We start from the raw sequence: 16,612 nt of genomic DNA, 5'->3' as shown, positions 1-16,612 counted from the left end.
GCTAGATACTTGCTGACTGAATAAGATGCATAATAGTTATCCTATAGGATCTTTTCTAGAAATTAGTTTTATGCTTTCTGATTCCATTTCTATTATATAATATTTCTACTGATTCAATTATGTTCTCCGATCCTATTTCTAATCTATTTATACAGACTGTGGGAGAAATATAAGGTCAACCAGGTAAGTATTTGTACAAGCGCATTTAAAATGTGCAGCTCTTCTTTCCTTTTGGCTCCAGCTCATGGAGATATGGCTTCTTATCTTAGGCAAATCTGTACTTGGGTGCTACACTGATACCATTAGCTATATTTCTTACATTCAGTAGTAATTCAATGTGGAAGCTGGAGTTCTGAAACTGATCATGTAGGATATTCCAGGAATTCTACCAATATTCTTTCTAACATTCACAGAGTTGCTATAAATAAAAGGACCCTAATGAAATATTTGTGATACTCCTGGAATATTATAACTTGCAGAACACTGGTCACTAAACATTTTGATAGCCTCTTTGAGGTACAATAAAGAAAAACATAACTTTAGCAAAGGCCTTTTATAACCACAGCATTGGTATAAATGGAAATTATTACATATTTGTACAGAAAACTAAATAGAATAATATCTGTTTCCATTCTTAAGAGTTCCTTCTCAGTTTGGTTAGAACAGTGCATTAATCAGCTTTTGAAATCTAAACTGATTATTTCTGAAGTGTTAACAGATGCACAAACTCCCTGGCTGAAACAGGGACATGTGTCTATTTTGTATAAACAGGCTGAAGGAATACAACTGAGAGAGAAGTACAGAAATAAATAATAGAGAGTGTAATAAAATGCGGTATGAAAATATTCACATGATTTTATAAAACATCCCAATCAAAAAGACCTAGAAAGCCATGAAAAAAGAAAATTATCAAGGCAGGTAGTGAGAAAGAAAAGACAGACAGACAGACAGAAAGAGAGATAGAGAAAACAAACTACAATAAAACTATGTGTACAACTTTATATTTTTTGTTTTTTTAAAAAATCAGAGCTATGGCTCTCCCTGCCTACCACTCAACCCTAAAGCTATAGTTCAGTCACTTTCTTCTACCTTCTTCTGAAAAGTAGGGAACATTTTAGTGATTAATGGTAAAATGCTGTAATATCTTAGCTCCTTGAAGCAACCACTATCTTCTTTCCCAATTTCCAGGATACATACTATTTGACAGTATTTCCTAAACTTGCCTAATTATCAGAATCAGAATCACAGGCTATTCCCTTGAAGACTTTGATTCAGTATACTTGAGGTGAGGTCTGGGACTCTATTTTTTTTTTTTTCATTTATCCCAGATGATTCAAGGAAGTTTCAGAAAAAGACCCTATGACATGACTATTTTTAAAATAAAGTGGTTGTAAGGATTATTCTTTCCTAAGAATTTCATAATGTCTCTTGTCATGATGGCTGACCACAAAAGTACTACGTGACCTTGTTGAAACACTCTTACCAAATCTGCAGTGACATAATTAAAAGGGCTAGCATAGCTCTTAAATTTATATCCAATCATTTCTCAGCCAGTGATTCTGCCACTTAGATAATTCTCCAAGCTAAAGCAAAGAAATGAATGACAAAATCTAGCCTGGCTAATCAAAAGAAACCCCAATCCTTCACATGGCTACGTTTTGCCACAGGTGACCTGGAACACTGGTTGATATTTCTGCAGCTTGGGTCAGCTCCTCCCCAAATGTTCACACAAAGAAGAAGCCAGCTAATTTCCCTATTAAATGTGAGTGAGTCACCATCCTAATGATTTAGATTGCTAAGTTGCACATATTGAAATATATGCTTCCCGGCACTATTCCATATCCAATTACAACAGTAAATCCAATAAAGGCACAGTAAAACTGCCACGCAGGCAAGAGAGAAATCAGAAGTCATAAGCTAATTCAAATGTGCTAATATCCTGAGAGGAACAAATGTGGATGCCTACAGTCACTTTCAGTAGACTCCATATTATCTTTTTCACCTAGGAATCTTTCTTAAGAAATGTCAGCTAGAAAACTGTGGTAAATTTCCACAACCTAAGCAAAGTAAAATCCTGAAAGATGATCACACTTTCTGTACCTGAGTTTTGTAATATCTCTCTATAGCCTTCTTCACTTTATATCCTACTTTTAAGTCTCAAAGCATCAGGTTTTATAGTAACTGCTCAAACTTCTATGCACAAAGTCAAAATTGTTTAATTAATTAATTTATTTATTTATTGAGATGGCGTTTCATTCTTGTTTTGCCCAGGTTGGAGTGAAATGGCATGATCTCGGCTCACCACAACCTCCACCTCCCGGGTACAAGCGATTCTCCTGCCTCAGCCTCCCAAGCAGCTGGGATTACAGGTGTTAGCCACCACACTCAGCTGATCTTTTGTATTTTTAGTAGAGACGGGGTTTCTCCATGTTGATTAGGCTGGTCTCAAACTCCGACCTCAGGTGATGTGTCCACCTCGGCCTCTCAAAGTGCTGGGATTACAAGAGTGAGCAATCATGCCCAGCCAACATTGTATATTTAAATGGGAACATAAAGCAAGGAATTTCTGTTTACAAAGCATGCATAGTTTTTGTACAATATTTTATTTTATTTTTTTGCGAGTGATTTACAAAGAACAAAATTTTATTTTAACCATAACTTATTTGAATTGGCAAATAAAAGACTTAAAAGTTAACAGTAAAGTGCTAAAAAGTAACATTAATAAGATACAAGTTACTGAAAATAAATTAAGGGTTTTGTTATTTACCATACTTACATGGTTTACTTATAGCTGTTTGGGCAAAGGTGGAAAAAGACATAACATATATGTTAAGCACTATACCTAGTATATCATTCCTCAGAAGAAATGATGATAGTATTCTAAATACAAGGGTCAATGCAAAACACTCTAAAAACCTACATAAAAACCTACTCTACATGCACTAATACATAACAAAACATCTAAAATTCTAGTGAGATATTTAGTTTGAGTCTTAGTAAAAAAGTAGTGACATTTCAGACAGGCAGATGAGGGCTCAATATAAGGAAGAACTTTCTAAGAATTAGAGCTCATCAGCAATGGAACAGTGAACTAACTTCCTCTAGCACTCGAAGCGGTCAAGCAAAATCCCAGAGACCACCTGTCATGCATGCTGTCAAGGATATTCTAGCTTTGTTTAGGAAGTTGTTCTAAATGACCTTTGGGGTCACTTCCAAGTAATTGATTCAAGGATTATTTTCAGTGAGGTGAATGGCATGGGTGCATGTGCATATATACACATACACACACAAACACACAACCCCAGAAAAGAACTTGGAAGCCTGATATTTTAAAATGAGATTTACAGGCAAAAGGCAAAGAAGATCAATTAGCTCTGTCATTAAACTGCCATCCAGAAGGGGGAAAAGGATACAGGTACAAGCTTTCTACCTGAGGATTCCCTTTAGGTCGAAGAACAAACCCAGGTCCTTGGGTAACCTTCAGCATACTTTTTAACAGTCTGCAAACCGTCCAGTTCCTGGGACAGACTGGGAGCTACAAAACTACATGACACACTTGGATGCATATTTTTTCATGTACAAACGTATATGTCATGCAATGAACTTTCTCTGCTCTCCAGGGTATTTCAGTTTCCCATGTGTAGAAAGCACAAGGTGAGTCTAAACCTGGTAGTTTCCTGAACAAGTATACAAAAAAAAAAAAAAAAAGTATCAGATTTCAGCTTTTCTTAAGAGTAGGCTCTGCCTGTATGTTTCCAGGGAATTCAACTTGCTAATCAATTGACAGACTCAGAGTTCTATACTACTTTTGAAATAGGAAAGAGAAAGAAATCGGGTCCTTATCCCTTACATCCTGCACAAAGTGTGTATTCTCTTATATCTCATCTAGCTACTTAAATGTAATTAATTGTATAATTTTTAAGTAAAGTCTTATTTTTCTTTCTGTAATCTTTGTTTACTACTTCTTATTAGATACACACTCTTTTACCCTAATAGAATGGCTATATGGATGGCAAGTTTTCTCGATATAACAATTCAGATTTCATTAATCTCTGAACTTCATTGAAGTGCTACGCTAAATGCCTTGGAAGAGTTTCTTATGTGATTTACCAAGGTAACTAGTCAAATTAAAGCAGATACAGAAATAAAAGCCACATCTCCTGTTTCAGAGTGTATAACATTTGAAAGTATCTACTTAACATCAAATGATCGATTCCCTCCCATTATCCTTTAATAAATATGCCTCAAATCATAAATCACGAATAAAATCTTTTTTCCCCCTTTCTCTAGTTCCTAATAGAGTTTTTAATTATAATTTCTCCCAGACACTGAAGCAGAAATATTCTTCAGGAACAAAATTAAACCCACAATTTCTAACCAACAAACATTTGAAGTTAAGTTTACAAAAATAGTAACTAAGAAATGTCAAATATACCTAGATACCATCTTCCCCCATTCAGATTAACCAAAATGGATAAAATGCATTGTTGTCAAGGTGACAAAATAGACACTCACATATTACTAGTTGTAGTATAAACTGGTAAACTTTCCAAAGGGCAATTTGTCCATACTTTATCTATTAAATATTCATTGCACAGACTTCTTGACATAGCAAATCTGATTAGCTAAAGTTATCCTCAGGACGTAAGGAAAGTAAATGAATGAACAAGAATAGCAATGAAACAATGTCTACAAAAACGTAGAAACCACCTAAATATCCAACAGTGAATGAGGAATAAATTAAATCACTGTGTATCATCAGTGTATTAAGGAATTATATGCAGCCAAGAACAGTGTTGGTGTTAAAAAAAAAAATCTAAATGAAAAACTGAGTCATAGGGCAAGTATGTACCATGCAATTATGTTTGTATTATTAATAGGAAGGGAAACAAAATATGTAGGCATGATTGTGTTAGTATATACCAAAAAATTATGGAAGGATAATTAAGGAATTGGTAGCACAAGAAACCGAGGACTAGAGTTACTTGAGTAGTGGAGCTTTTACTTTCCATTTTATATCTTTCTCTACTGTTTTAACTTTATACTATGTTCCTATACCATTTTTATTTAGAATCTCTATTTAGACTGCTCTTTAGCCCCAGACTATGTCAGAATTTTGTAATGCCACATCCCCTGTGGGATGAAGTTTACCACCCACACCCCGTCATCCCTAGCACTATCATGCCATAACACTGAAGTTCCAGTTCAGAACTTACGTAATGGATGGTTTCAGGGTTGACATTTCCCCTACCATTTTTCCCATTTCTTCACATCCTTATGTTACATGTGTTGATTTCTGCCTTTCTTTGTCTAAAATCTAAGCTCCTTTGAGACTAGGGTCAATGGTGCCTTAATGCTAGCTTCCTACAATGACATCCTAGCAGGTACCAGTAATAAATAAACATTAAATTTGTTTTTTGTGAGATTATAATTTTAATGTTAAAAATGTATTTTAAAAGGGAAGAATTTTCTACTTTCCTGACCATATAGAGTTGGTAATAAATCACCTCCAGATTAGAGAAAGGAACACTGAAGTACTTTAAGCTTATAAATAATTTGTAATTATTAAACAACTAAATAAATGATGGTGAAAAGGAGACCGAAACATTAGAAATAGTTCTAAATAAAATTTTTAAAAGAAAATATGCAGACTTTCAATAGGTATGTCATATGGTACAAGGGAATACAAAGAAAAAGAAATTTGATTGAAGAAAAAATATCATAATAATTTCCTCATTTCCAATACTGTCAACTACAATTTCGAAAAACAAAGCAAAACACATTGGTTTCAGCTCATGGTACACATTTATAACACTGAATAGGAACTACACATCAGAATGGAATGATTATTGATTTCTTAATGGATTACTGCTGCACAAATATACACTCACCAAAAAAACCATCAATCTTTGGGTAATAATTATAAACCTATCACAGCCCATACAGTATTCTGACTGAATTGAAACTTACTGCTATCTGCCGGGAAATGACCAATTTTTTATTTCTCCAGCTCCAACCACAATACAGAATGGTGAGCAGCTACTTACATCAAATGCTATTATAGGATATAGGTTGTAAACAGCCACAGCATACACCATCTGTAAATTGCTATTAGAGAGATAAACAATCAGGTCCTCCTGGACTTTTCTTATTATTCATTAGCTATGAAAACTGTAAGTAAAATGGGTATAAGGCAGTTACAATTATCAAAGACCTTTCATTAGTAGCAGGTTGTGGAGAAGGGGTCAAGGGCAAACAGTACATTAGTTGAGGTCAAGTTGCTGTTCTGACTTTACATCCTAATATCAAATGTCCTCCCAAATCTGCACCAGATTCTCTATAAATATCAAGCTACATAGGTCTCTTTCTAAACCCTAAGGGTGTTCTCAGTAAATAGCATTTTTACTAAATATCCAGTGGAATACCAACATAACTAAGACACTATTTTCCAAAAAATAAACCCCATTATTTCAGTTTCACCTGGCAGTCCTTAATCATTGAATAATAATGTGATACAATATTAATCAATTAAGTTTGTAATTGTCATGTTTTCCAGCTGCAGTAGTGTAGATAACAACACCTCCTTCCAGATAGTTAATCCCATTCTGAACACCTTATTTGATCTATATTACACACAGATAGTCCTAGCATAAAGACAGCTAATCTAACCCAAATAAAAGTAATTTGAAATCAATAACACACTTGTTTTCATTTTCTCTTTAGGTCCTAATCTATCATCAAAATATTTGGTTATATACATCAACATTCTTTTCTAAAGAATGATAACATGCAATTTTTCCACCCAATTAACTAACTTAAGAATATATGTATTTCCAAAATATCCTAGGAACTAAAGAAATGAGATTTGATTGTTTTAATAAAGCATTCCCCTTCCTAAGAGGCTATTAACTTACCATGATAATCAACCATAATAATTAAAATACTATTAAGTATAATATAAAAGCAAATAGAAAAAGCTAAATAAAGTTACCATTATGAAATAAAACAGATTTATGAAATACCACAAGAGATTTGTGAAATAGTGAAATGCAAGGATGAAAACTTGTTTTGTCTGTTTAATAAAAAAGGATATTCTAAATCTTAGGATAATCAATGCAAAAAAAATAAATGTATTTTCCAGACTGCAACTGGTAACTTTGGAATGGGTTTGGTATTTGTTAATTTTCAAACCCTAGAAGCCTTATCTAATAAATATTAAAAAGTTATATACAAATATTTGTAGTCTATAAACAACAAGAGCAAATGTGTCAGAAAATGAGCTAATTGCTCAACGTAATTGTTGCATTTATTTCTTCAAACCTTATGGCAGAAATTATTATACCATTTTACAGTTGAAGGAACTAAATTTAGGAAATCTAAGGAACACTCCTAAGGTCACACAGCTATTAGGCTGAAAAACAATGGAGTATCAGTAATCTCTTATGGCTTAACCCAAAAGTAGGGTGCATAGCCAGGACTTCAAATCAGGTCTATATAATTTGGAAGTCAGTACTCTTAACTACTTCTACAGGGCCTCAACCCAAAGCATAAGAGTGTTATCATGTAAAGCAGGGAACACCAAGCCAAGAGCCAGAAGAGTTTTTTTTTGTTTTTTGAATTTTTTTTTTTTTTTTTGAGACAGAGTCTAGAGTTCAGTGGCACAATCTCAGCTCACTGCAACCTCTGCCTCTTGGGTTCAACTTATTTTCCTGCCGTAGCCTCCAGAGTAGCCGGGATTATAGGCGCAGACCACCACGCTCCACTAATTTTTTTTTCTTTTTTTTTTTAGTAAGATGGGTTTTACCATTTTGGCCAGGCTGGCTTCGAATTCCTTACCTCAAGTGATCCAACTGCCTCAGCCTCCCAAAGTGCTGGGATTACAGGTGTAAACCACAGCACCCAGCCAAGATAAGTTTTTTAATGGTTATACTACTCTCTCCCCATGTGATTTTTGCCTCAAAGAACAGACTTCTAAAATAGAGGGTTTAGAATGAACACTATAGTATAAAATACTTTGTTTGCTTTATAGACACACGCAGAGAATTCTATTTATGGAAGGAAAAGGAAAAGTCAGTTCATCTGTGACTCCACATTTATTGTCTACTACATTCCTAGCCCTACTATATGAATGAACAAGCCAAATGTTCCTCAAGTGTGTGTTGGGGGAAGAGATAAATACATAAACTGAATAATTTCAGATACTATTAAGTATAATAAAGAAAATAAAACAGGATATGTCACAGAATGCCTGGAGAGGGGCTTATTTATCTAGGATGCTCAGGCAAAGCCTTGCCAAGAAAGTGACAGTTAAATTGAAATAAGAAAAGAAGGAGGCTTTCATGCAAAACTAGGAAGAAAAGGTGTCCCAAACAAAAGAAACAGCAAGTACAAAGGTCCTTATACAGGAATGAACTTGCCATGTCCAGGAAAAGAAAAAGGGAGGAGGTATTAAAAGTTCAGTGAACAAGGAAAGAATAGAGGAAGACGAAGTCAAAGATGAAGGCAGGGCCACAGCCTTTAGGACCTTACAGACTTTGGAAAGGAATTTTAGTTGTATTCTAGTTTGAGTAGAAAGCTTTTGTGTTTAAAGCAATGAATTGTTATAATCTGATTTGGGTTTTAGAAAGTCCAGCTCTGTCTATTGTGTGGGAAACAAACTGTAGAGAAGCAAGAACGGAGGCAGGAAGACCTGTTAAACTGTTGCCACATTTTAGGCTTAAGGTACTAGGAAATGATAATAGACTGAAGTTACAGTAGTGGGCCTGGTGAGAATTGTTTAAATTCAGGATGTATTTTAGAAGCCGAGCCAAGGGTTTCTGATAGACTGGATATGGGATTTCCTTTGAGGAAAGAAACAGTGCTAGATGCAGAGTTGAAAGTCATCAAAGCATCTACAGTACCTAAAGAAATAAACTGAGAAAGAGAGAAGAGGACCTGTAGATAGAGATATATGGGCTGCAGACATATCAAGGTGAGTACCAGATGTTTTCTGCTCACTGAGTAACTGGCAGCTATTGATTATAGCCCTTCTAATGAAGCCATGCCTTCTCTATTTCTTCTCTTTAGACAGGGACACTAGATCTTACTGTTCTATCAAAAGTTTCTAGTTTTCTGATGTCCTCTAACTGAGTCACTTCCGTTAGCTCAATAGCCAGTAATCTGGAAAATAAAAACACTTGGTAAAAACAGAAATTCAGAAACAAATACTTAATCACTAAGCTAGGGTCTCTCACAGGCAGGAAACAAGTAAAAACACCAAAGCATGAGAGCATTTTAGAGCAATAAATGCTTTGTTATAAACTGAAAAACACAATTAATAGACATCAATCATCAAAGCTGTGCCCACCTAGAGACGTGATCCTGAAAACACAGTAAGATCCAAAATATCCATAAACTTCACACTTGAGAAGGAAGCATTTGGCAAAGCAATGAAGTTCCCCATCATCCTTAAGACCCACCCAAGTAGGAAAAAATCAATTTTAATTGTGATTTAAAATAATCTTGCTAGTAGCTGAAAGTGTTTTACAGTAATTCAAAGAAAAAACTGTCAAACAGAAAATTACAGATTGATTACCACAAACAGTTCTTTTTGGCACACAAATGCATATGACTTGATTATCATTAAATTGTTACTAAAAATATATAGATACAAGCTTGACTTTTCAGTTCAGTTAGGATTAAGTACATTGCTTTCCTATATATGCCAGTTAGATATTATGGGCTTAATTCACAGAACCATATGCCAAACAAATTATATTTCATGAGCTTCCAAATAACATAAAATTTTGTTGTAACCTTAAAGAAAAAAAAAAACAGTGAAAGGGAAACAATAAAAGACTGCTTCTTAAGAAGATGATCTGTTACAATGTAAACAAATAGAATACATGGTATTCTTCAAGCTATTAAATACACTGCCTTATTTCTTGCAGCTATCGGAATGATTACAAACAAATGCTTGTAAAACTAGATAATGATTGCTCATCTAACAACTTGCTTGGACATATTTAAGCAAATATTTTGAGTAAGAATTAAACTGAGGGAGAATGTAAATGTTGGGATAAAACTGGGGGAAATATCTTTTGTAAAATTTGTGTATACAAACCCAGGTACTGTTACAATAATCATAGACAAATATGATAATTATCACAACTGCTCTAAGAAAATGGAGTTATGGCTCACAATCTGGCATAAACAGAACTGTTTTAACAGTTTCAAGAAAGAGCCATTTGATTCGCAGGTTTCTAAATGATCCTTGGAATTTAGCTACTGGGTAAAAGTTTTTTAAAAACAACATTAGTATTACATGCTATTTTAATGTATATCTACTAAATAACTGATTTATGACTTGAAAGATTTGGATCACGGAGATTAGAAACATTCATTACTCAAAATAATAATAGTAACAATCACTTTTAAATTGTAATCTTTAAGATTTTCCAATAATATCTCCGACCTGTTTGTATATACATTTCAAGATTCTCTAAGTGTCCCTTAAAGTGTTTTATAAAAGCCATCTCTAAATTCTAGAGTGACACTGGCTAAAAAAGTAAATTTTGAAGCCATGTGAAGCCAAGTACTTGAAGCTTTTAGTCCAATGTAGTATTCTGCTTGAATGAGTGTTGAGAGGAAAAACTTGTCTAAGCTACAGCCAATGTTAGAGCATTTATTTTATTTTATTTATTTATTTTTTTGAGACGGAGTTTCGCTCTTGTTACCCAGGCTGGAGTGCAATGGCGCAATCTCGGCTCGGCGCAATCTCGGCTCACCGCAACCTCCGCCTACTGGGTTCAGGCAATTCTCCTGCCTCAGCCTCTTGAGTAGCTGAGATTACAGGCACGCGCCACCATGCCTAGCTAATTTTTTGTATTTTTAGTGGAGATGGGGTTTCACCATGTTGACCAGGATGGTCTTAATCTCTTGACCTCGTGATCCACCCGCCTTGGCCTCCCAAAGTGCTAGGATTACAGGCGTGAGCCACCGCGCCCGGCTAAGAGCATCTATTTTAAAACTGCCTTCTGAGAAAGACTAGCTGGGTAATTTAGTCTCTAGTATCCTCAACACAGAGAGCATAAATGAAGTAACCTGTGGGGTTAATCTGCATAATAATGTCTGGAATAACTGAGAGATGTCTCTAATGCATTCAGTCAATCAGATAACCAACACATAGTGATATTAACTCATAATATATTTTAAAATAAACAGCCAATCTTCTTGAGACTATGATGTATAAGGCACTCTGCTAGCTTCTGTGGAAAAGATAAATGAATATTTCTTAAATTATTTCTTAAAATGTATTAGGCACTGTGATAAAAACCTTTACTAAGTTTATTAACCCTCATAACTCCAAGAGACAAGCACTAACTTTCCCTATTTTACAAATAAGGTCACAGAAACTAAAACACAGCACAGGCAAGATATAATCCCAGTCTGTTAGGTGCTAAAAGTCATGTTCTGTTTGCTACCCTCAGGCTGCAGAGATTACAAAGTCATTTTCCCTGACCTCAAGGAGTTTCCAGTGGCACAGGGTAGATAAGATGTACTTGACTAATTAAGTAATGATAAAACAGGATAGGAAGTGATAAAGGCATCCAAACTTTTAGAGAAGGGACTCTTGGATAAAAAAAGATTATTTGGAATTAGGAACAGACTGTCATGTCCCTATGATAATAGTAACTCTGACCTGAAAAAGGTGAAACCTCACTCACGAAAATGTCTGTGTGTGTGTACTCTCATGTGAAATCCTTTTAAACTGAATATTCTGTTTTCTCCTTGATTCTACACAAGAGGAAAAAAAGGAATACTGCTGGGGTCTGATATATGGTTCTGGGAATTCCAGATAGGCAACAGAGACATGAATTTAATATAACACATATAGCACCATAAGTATGGAAATTTATAAAATTTCAGAGCTATACTGGGAATTCACTCACCTACACATTTAGTGTACAAGTAAATAAGTCCATCCTAAAAACTCGCTCTGGAAAAGGTCACCTAGGAAGGTACACCATGCAGCCAAGACCTGCCAGCGAGCACATCTTCTGAATTGCCATCCTCAAATGAAATGCATTACTACCACTTAATTACCATTTCAATTATACCCCTCCCAAACAGAGTAGGTTTATGTGTGATTCACTTTAATTAGGTAATTTTACTTTCATTTCTTCAGTAATTGATTTGAATACAACAGAATTAATAATTGCCTTATATCTGCATACACATTTCTTTTCAAACAAAAATTCTGAGTCTGTCTACCTAACAGCACTCAAACAGATGAAAAGCAGAAATACTCAGTAAGTGATCCAGATATGTTATGTTCCAGGCAATGCTTTGGACTAATTTTTGAAATTATTGTTGATTAAAAGCAGACTAAAAGCATGTCTTTCCTAGAAGACTATTTGATATATGTTTGTGGGATCTGTTTCTTAGTTATTATGTAATTCAAATTTTTTCTCATATTCTTTTTATCTAACAATAAAATAGTAGCTATCATTCTGGTTAACTTACCATGGGTCAGTCAATGTTCTGGAAGCTATACCTATACTACCTCTAATGCTTACCACTTCTCTGACAGAGAACAATACCCCCTTTTTACAAATAAAGCTGAGATTCCAAGAGATGAAATATCTGTCTAGGGGCCACACATTTGACATGTATTAGGTCCCATTTCTTTATATACCACAGAGGGAGAGAAATAGGAAAATTTGCTCAGTTCTATAATTTTTAAAATCATGTTTATTGGCCGGGCACGATGGGTCAGGCCTGTGATCCCAATACTTTGGGAGGGCTAGGTGGGTGGATCACTTGAGGTCAGAAGTTCAAGACCAGCCTGACCAACATGGTGAAACCCCATCTCTACTAAAAATTCTAAAATTAGCCGGGCATGGTGGCAGATGCCTGTAATCCCAGCTACTCAGGAGGCGGAGGTTGCAGTGAGCCGAGATCGCGCCACTACACTCCAGCCTGGGTGGCAAAGTAAGGCTCCATCTCAAAAAAATAAAAAATAAAAATAAAAACAAATATGTTTATTATTTCCCAGTAATAAAATGCTAAATACTACCAAAAAGAGTAGATTCGTCTGACACTGGTTGCATAAATATTAAGCTCAAGTTTTGATCAGTACATTCTATGCTTGATGTCAAAGCTGTTTGAAAAAAGTACCTTACAAATAAAATGGCATTTAATAGACTTAAAATTTGTTTTTTTAAGCAAGTTAAACTTATACCCTGATCTTTTTATTATTATTATTGATTGGCTTAGTTACCTTTTCTTCAGCAATACTACACATATAAACTTCATCTCACAACTGATAAATTTTTACTACAATATTAACACAGATTAATTTTTTAACAATGTCTCAATGGGTAAAAGCCAACCTGGGCATTCTAAATCTCTAACAGAGTTTGATCTCAAGATAGTCTTCTGAAACCCTCAATGCCTGTGTCTTAGACACTTCAAGAGGAAAATGGAAAAAAAAACAGATCAGAGGACAAATCCTGGATGCAAAACCCCATCTCATCTGCTCAATATCTAGTTCCTTCTTCATTGCCACCTCCCAAGATGGGGGGTGGGAGGGAACAGAAAGTTCTTCTGGCATCCTTATAGTCTCCCTAACCCCCTTCCAATCTCCCTTCCCACTGAAGTAAAGTAAAAAGACAACTGAGGGGCAAGACCAAAGTTTACCGCATTCATGATAATTTAGGAATACGAATAGTCACAATCATTTTTGCCAAAGATAAAAGCAATAGAATATTCCAAGATGGCTATTGGTAACAGCACTGGTTTATAACTAATATAAACTAATAACTAGGTACCACTAACTTTTATCCTGCTTTAATTGGCTAATTGTTCTAGACTCAATCCCTCAGGACCCCAGTTCTTCTTACCAATCTACTTCCATCTCCTACTCCCTGGCTTTCAAATATCTGAAGAAATATGCTTCTTTCTACTGAATTTAAATACCTATTCATTTAGCTTCTACCAGAAACCATTCTAATCTTATGCCACATTCCTCATCACTTAAGCAGGAAGCTTCCTTAATTCACTTATAAATTCTGATTTTTCTTTCTTTATTTTTTTGTGAAGAAAGAAAAAAGGGAGGAAAAGATCCTATTTTTCATTTGCTCTATTGTTCCCTCCAGCAGATCTACTAACTCACGTAGAGTCTGTGGCTTGTCCTCCACTTCTGAATCTGTTATTTTTATTCTTTCTTTCTTCCTGATTCAGCTTTCTTCTATGCTCTCTATACTTCACAGCTCTGCTCTTTCTTTTCATAGGCCTTAACTTATTTTCACAGGTCCTACTTCCATTAGCAACATACCAGTTGTCTTGCTAAAAATAGTTTCTCTTTAATAATTTTAATGTAAAAAAATTAGCAACATTCAATGGAATTTTAAACTGATGAATATGAAAAAGAGAGTAAGGCTGTTTTTTAAAAGTAAACTTGTTTGTTATGTACAAGATAGAATTGAAAATCTATGTTTTAACTCATTCTACTCAGATTTGTTTTGCCATCAGATGCTACAATGTCTCCTTACTTTTGATATGTCATTTTAATTATATGTCCATTATTTAGTGTATACCATTTCATGCTATGAATGAATATTACTCATAAAACAATTCAGAGTATATAATATTATTTGGAAATTCCACTGTATATAGCAACTAAGGAAATATCCTAGCCAAGTGTGACAGCTCACACCTGTAAACTCAGCTACTCAGGAGGCTAAGGTGGGAGGATCACTTGAGGCCAGGAGTTCAAGACAACATAGTGTCCAGCCTGGACAACATAGTGAGATAGTGAGAACCTGACTCTAAAAAAACTTTTAAAAATTAGCTGGGCATGGTGGCATGCACCTGTAGCACCAGATATTTGAGAAGATTGCTTGAGCCCAGGAGTTTCAGGCTGCACTAAGCTGTAATTGTGACACTGCACTCCAGCCTGGACAACAGAACAAGACCCCATCTCAGGAAAGAAAATTGAAAGGAAAAAGAAAAAGGAAAGCAAAGGGGAGAGGGGTGGGGAGGGGAGGGGGGGGGGGGGGGGAGGGGGATAGGGGAAGGGAGGGGGTAGGGGAGGGGAAGGGGAAGGGGGAGGGGAAGACGGGGAGGGGAGGAGGGGAGGAGGGGAGGAGAGGAGAGGAAAATTGGTTAAAAGAAAAAACCTTATATTTTGACTAAATCTATAAGATAATATTCAATAAATCTGAAGATAGCATTTGTATATGAAAATACCCCTGATTACAGTATTTATCATTGATGATAGCTGCTCCTTTTTATAAGTCTATAATTTCATTGAAATTTCAAAGTTAAACCAATGTAATCAGAGCTACTATCAGCTTTCTGGCTCCACACTTACTTTTAGAAAAAAAGTTGACTGAATTCATTTGTCTTTTCTTTAAATTACGCAAATAATATATGAATTTATTTTTTGTAAGAGATCTAAAGATTGTAGAACTACTTAGAATAAAATATAAAACATCCTGTTTACCCTCCCATACCCAAAGTAAACTATATCAAGTTTTGACATTTCCTTCTCGCCCTTATTCTTTGCTTTCACACATACACATGCATACACATACACATGCACACGTATGCTTTAAAAACATAAATGGCATTATCACATATACAGAGTTGCATGAAATCAATTGTCTAGTAACTGTAGCTCGTCTGGCTAAAAAATATCTTTTCAAATTTGTTACAGGTATTGTACTCAAAATGTAAGACCAACTAAAAATATTCAAATGTATGCCCCCAAAATTCATGCAAACAGCAATTGTCATAATTTATGCAAAAATAATTTATTTTAAATCGTGTTTTGTTGAGGTATGGGGATGTTTTTTTGTTTTTGTTTCCAAAAAAATTAAATCTAAAACTATCATTAGGTCATTAATGTGTCATAATTCAGACAGATGGTAGTTTGTAAATTCACGCTTTGAGAACTTAAAAACAGCAGACTCACATAAAATCTCATATTTCTTTTTATAGTTCTCAGTTATGTCCAGACACAATCTATTGCTGCCTTCAAATCATTTTCAAAAATGTAATAATATAAGTCATTTTATATTTCCAAATGCTACATTCAAGTCAATGTTTTTAAGGTGTTAGTCATTTTAAAGCAGTACACAGAAATGATTAGGTACTGCCTATTTTTAGTACCTAAAAATTATTAAATAGCTCAATTTTCAAGCTTTGGATAATACATGGGTGATCTGATCAAGAATTTCTTTTTTTTCTTTTTTTTAATTTTATTATTTTTTTTTAAAAGATGGGGTTTCACCATGTTGGTCAGGCTGGTCTTGAACTCCCGACCTCAGGTGATCCGTGCGCCTTAGCCTCCAAAGGGCTTGGATGACACGTGTGAGCCACTACACCCGGCCTGATCAAGCATTTCTAATAGAAATAGACAGATCTTTTATAATCAGGAATTAAACATACATCCTCAGCCCTAAAAACTATAGAAATCCCACTTTTCAGTCTAAAAAGTAACAGACGTATTGAAAATAAAGTGATCTACTCAGACCATCTGAACATTAAGCATATTGGCATAAGTCTGATTAGAAGACTTCTAAGATATTTCCACACGTAAATATTACTTGTTAAAATGTATATTTTT

General features: G+C 34.9%; 1 protein-coding gene across 18 annotated transcripts in view; it reads right to left on the bottom strand.

The window, feature by feature from the left end:
* Positions 1-16,612, bottom strand: part of IKZF2 (IKAROS family zinc finger 2) — a 161,818-nt gene that overhangs the window by 130,886 nt on the left and 14,320 nt on the right. The window contains exon 1 of one of the 18 annotated variants that reach the window (XM_032278332.1): positions 11,931-12,773. The exons of the other annotated variants lie outside the window; for them this stretch is intronic. The gene's annotated coding sequence lies outside the window, so the exon portion shown is untranslated. Of the gene's footprint in view, positions 1-11,930; positions 12,774-16,612 lie in introns of those variants that run through there. 18 annotated transcript variants of the gene reach the window in all.

The sequence above is a fragment of the Sapajus apella genome, unplaced genomic scaffold (assembly GCF_009761245.1).
Source record: "Sapajus apella isolate SASKATOON/1434 unplaced genomic scaffold, GSC_monkey_1.0 scaffold10, whole genome shotgun sequence".
Lineage (NCBI taxonomy): Eukaryota > Metazoa > Chordata > Mammalia > Primates > Cebidae > Sapajus > Sapajus apella.
Note: the sequence above shows the minus strand (reverse complement) of the source record. Positions and strands in the feature narration are given on the sequence as shown.